This window comes from Vespa crabro, chromosome 4 (genome assembly GCF_910589235.1).
Source record: "Vespa crabro chromosome 4, iyVesCrab1.2, whole genome shotgun sequence".
NCBI classification, from domain to species: Eukaryota; Metazoa; Arthropoda; class Insecta; order Hymenoptera; family Vespidae; genus Vespa; species Vespa crabro.
The window spans coordinates 6,465,787-6,470,786 of NC_060958.1; the positions used below are offsets into that span (position 1 = coordinate 6,465,787).

Here is a 5,000-nt window from a genome sequence, read left to right on the forward strand (position 1 = left end):
AGAGGGAGGGAGGGAGGGAGGGAGAGAGACGTACGTACATATATGTGTGGGACAAATATAAAATGAAAAATAAAACGAGACGAGACGCGATGCAACGTTAAAACAGAAATGCAAACTCGCAAACAAAAAAAAAACAGAAAAATAAACAAAACAAAACAAAAACGAATGGAAAATAAAAAGCAAATTAGCGAAATTCGTAGCAATAAGCCATGAAAATAAATCATATTTTGTTGATTCCCTCTACGTCCCATTTGCCCTGCACACTACAACCCTCCGATCCCATTCCACCTCTGTTTGCCCCCCATTCCATGAAGAAAAACATAGGGCGAATAGAAAATCATTATTTATTTATTTAACCAAGTGCAAAAGCGATCCAACCAACCACCACTCAGAACTCCCAATCCCTCCCTGTAACAATGGCCGCTATTATTATTATTATTATTATTATTATTATTATTATTATTATTATTATTATTATTATTATTATTATTATTATCATTATTATTATTATTATTTGTTTACGAAGCAAAGCAAACTTGCGATGATGAAGGTGGGATGGGGGAAGGTTGTTGGAGTGGGTGGGTGGTGGTGGTGCCGAGGGAATGCAAATTCCAATTGAGGAAAAATAAAACGTTACAAATGCGTTATTCGCGTGCCAACGTTGTAAGTAGTCGATATGTGTGCATCGAGCGTATGGTAAAAAGAAAGAAAGAGAAAGAGAGAGAGAGAAAAAGAGAGAATACTCGATGTCATAGTAGTAATACTAGTAGTAGTAGTAGTAGTAGTAGTAGTAGTAGTAGTGGTTGGTGGTAGTGGAGGTGGTGGTGGTGGTAGTCAGGACGTCCGTCGTTATCGATTGAACATTGTTTTCTACTTTGGAGCTTTTATTAGTTTGCCTTGAGATAGGAGAGGGAAATAAATAGAGTAGACCACTGAATAACGTTGAATAATTAATCGGAAAAGAAAGAAGCTTGTGCTTGCTTGGAGGGGTTCTCTTTTTTCTTTTTTCTTTCTTTTTTTTTTACTTTTTCTTTTTTCTTATTCTTTTTTCTCTTTCTCTCTCTCTCTCTCTCTCTCTCTCTCTCTCTCTCTCTCTCTATCAATCTATCTATCTATCTATCTATCTATCTCCTTCTATTTCTGTATGTGTTTTAAATTCTATTTTCAACTTAAAAGCTGCAATCTATTTGAAAATTGAAAAGGACTTAATTATGTTCATATTATACAATCCTTTTTCTCGTCATATATATTCTTATATTTACGTATATAAGAATACAGTTATATATAAATAAAACGTTTACTGCATATAATATAATTCTTTAATCTATCTATAGTCGAGCTTTAACTATGCGTTAGAGGCGAGTGTGTTCGTTCGTCTATTCGTCGTCATCTACGATTCTAATAGGTAATAGGTAAACTAGGTAAATTCGCAAAGCTCTATTGGAACATATGTATACATAGGTGTATACTAACACAACATGGTTATAGTGTAACCATCATCGTCGCATCACCCGTAGTTACTCGGGATATGTATTTGAATACGATCTGAAATGTACTCATTTACCTTTACGCTTATCAATAAGCTATAATGTAGCATTCGAAACGTGTATAACCGAACCAAGTTTATCTTCCATCATCGTTAACTATTATATCACGTATTCATCAAATTCATCAAATTTTTTATGATCGATCGATCGATCCTTCGTTGGTTCGTTCGTTCGTTAATTAGTTCGATCGTTCGATCCATCAAAGTTCAATATGTAACATAAATACGTATATTAATTTTATCGAAAAGTTTTACTGGAATATCCTGTTAAAAAAAATATATATATATATTTTTATATATTACGGCATTATTAATATTTCATTGGCAATGTAATCTTCTATAAATTCATTCATTCATTCATTCATTCATTCATTCATTCATTTATTCATTCATTTTTTTCGTTCTTGAAGGCTAAAAGTCTCATCCATTACTTTTAACTTTTTGATGAATCTCTTAATACACACACACACACATCTTTTCATTTTTATTTTTAATACATACACATATCTAAATGAATATCGATTAGACGAGTTCACTTGCCTTTCATATTTCTCCTCCCAAAAAATATGCAGTTTGTTGTCTAGCTTTTGCATAGCTCATCGTAGCGTAGAAAGCGTGTTACGTGAGAGAGATAGAGATAGAGAGATATGATACGTTGCGTTTACGCTTACGCGTACGCGTTGGATTCCTACGGGATTGGAACGAAGTTATGCCCGTCGGCATTGTTGTCGTTCCTCCTGTGTTCCTCCTGTGTGTTCCACGAGATAACATTCCTATGGAACGTGGCCACCACATCGACACCACCATCATCACCACCATCACCACTACGACCACCATCACTACTACGATCATCATCACCACCACCATCACATCGCCGTCGTCGTCGTCGTCGTCGTCGTCGTCGTCGTCGTCGTCGTCGTCGTCGTCGTCGTCGTCGTCGTCGTCGTCGTCGTCGTCGTCGTCGTCGTCGTCGGAGTCGTCGTCGTCGTCATGTACCGATTATTAGAAAGAGAGAGAGATGGGGATAGAGAGAGGATGAGAGAAAGAGATAGAAAACGAACAGAAATGTATGAAATGCCCAGAGTCGAAGCTATTACTAACAGATATATAGTCATATTCTCTCTCATAACTCCAAACTCAGCAGAAGGCTTTACGAGCCTTCGATTTTCCCAAAATTCCCCGATCGAATTCCTCAAACGGTACTTTCTGCTAATCCCGCCATGGCTAACGAGTCAAGCTGAGTTTGGTAGTTAGTCCGATCATGCATGCATACATACATACATACATACATACATACGTATACGGATAGATAGATGGATAAGGTAACTAAAAGTTTCGAAAAAAAAAAAAAAAAGTTTCTAAAAATTACTTTGATATTCTTTTTTGTTTTTTGTTTTAGTTTTATGGAAAAAAAAGAAGAAACGAAATAAAAAAAAAAAAAGAAAAATAAAAATAATAAAAACATAACGAAACAAAAAAAAAAGGAAAACCGATAAAAATATTACGTGGATAAATAAATTGGGGATAATAAAAATGGAACTTTTTATTTATTTTTTTCTTCGTTTATTTATTTATTTCTTTTAATTTCTTTTTACTTTTTTATTATATTCTTTTTCTTGTTTCTTTATTATATTTTTTTTCCTTCTTTTTTTTTTTTTTTTTTTTTTTTTTTAATTTTTATAATTTTTCTAGTTAGTTACTTCAATTTGATTATATAAGTAAGGATACAGTTTGTGAACGTTTCTGCTAATTGGTAATATAACGAAAAATATTTGTCTATACGTGTGTGTGTGTGTGTGTGTGTGTGTGTGTATGCACTTGTATTTATGAGTCGAATATTGTCGATGTTTGTAATAACGAAATTTCTGTCGAATAATTTCCTTTGTGGGGATGAGGGGAAAGAGAGAAGAGAGGGAGAGAAGGGAGGAGGAAAGGAGAGGGAGGGTCACAAGCTGCGTCAGTAAATATTGTCCAATTTAACAAACGCAGAGAAATGTTATTTTAACGTTAAAAACGTTTAATTGATTCGATATGTACTAAGCGTAATGAAATATCTGATTTTAACAGCTTTTAGAAAACGTAGAGAACTCTTTTCCAACTCATTTATGAATATATATATATATATATATATATATATATATATATATATATATATATATATATATATACACGCACGCATACACGCACACACACACACACACATACACACACACATATTCTCGTGATGTATTACATAATAAATCAGACGATCTAAGTATAATCAAGTAAGTAAATAAATGAGTAAGTCTTTCGATCATCGGAGTGACATAACAACGTGGAACGTCTCGATCGAGATCGTCATGAAATTGGAACAGTGAAAACGATTTTGTAACAACTAAGAAAGAGAAAAAGAAAGAGAGAGAGAGAACGTTTGCCAAATAGGAATGCTTTGAAACGTGACATTTTTTTTTTTAACACCGTCTTATGTATATATCAGTATATTCTTTTTCTTTTGTTTCTTTTTCTCTCTTTCTTTTTTCTTTTTCTCTCTGTCTTGCTTTAAACAAAATTTGATATTTCGCGAAAATATTAAAATTCATTCAATCTATTTATCTCTCTCTCTCTCTCTCTCTCTCTCTCTCTCTCTCTCTCTCTCTCTCTCTCTCTCTCGTTCTCTCTCTTGTCCGCCCGCTCGCAAACACATATAGACATACGATCTATTAAAACAATCGAATGTTCCGATCGAATCCCATTCCCCTCCTCTTCCCTCCCCATCCTCACCCTCCAGGTAAATACCGTACGCGTACACAAAATGCAAATTATCCGTTGGTAATTTAATTGCCTCGGCCAATTAGAACTAGTAAATATAATAATGTTATATTATATATCATATTCGATGAATCGCGCAATATTTTATTATTCTCATTACGATATTCCGCAGGCGTCGTTTATCCATCGATATATATATATATATATATATATATATATATATATATATATATATATTTATCGGACGGGTAAATCATAAATTTTAACTCTCTAATATGTGAGGCTGTCGTTCTCGCGGAAATTGGACGTTGAATTTATCGGAAGGTACGGTTATTAATTACGAATTATAACTTTGCTCGTAGTCGTCGTTGTAGTCGTCGTCGACGTCATCGTCATCGTCAACGTCGTCAATGTCAACATCGTAATCGTAGTTGTAGTCGAAGTCGAAGTCGTCGTCGTAGTCGAAGTCGTAGTCGTAGTTGTTGCGTTGTTGTTGGTGGTGGTATAGTGGTGGTGTTGGTGGTGGTGGTAGTGATAATGATGGTGTTGTTGCATTTTATTACATTAAGAGAGTTGCATTTACGAACAAGAGAAACGACACAATAGTATCGTAATCTAACTTTATCGTATGTATCGGCATAAATGAATATGAAGTGCTTGTTAAAGGAAAAAAAAAAGAGAAGATAATTAAAATAAAATAATATAT

General features: G+C 34.2%; 1 protein-coding gene across 4 annotated transcripts in view; it reads left to right on the forward strand.

Annotated features, from left to right (window-relative positions):
* The window catches only part of LOC124423380 (TOX high mobility group box family member 3-like), a 209,347-nt gene that overhangs the window by 164,887 nt on the left and 39,460 nt on the right, over positions 1–5,000 (forward strand). Inside the window, exon 1 of one of the 4 annotated variants that reach the window (XM_046961046.1) lies at positions 4,766–4,920. The exons of the other annotated variants lie outside the window; for them this stretch is intronic. The gene's annotated coding sequence lies outside the window, so the exon portion shown is untranslated. Of the gene's footprint in view, positions 1–4,765; positions 4,921–5,000 lie in introns of those variants that run through there. 4 annotated transcript variants of the gene reach the window in all.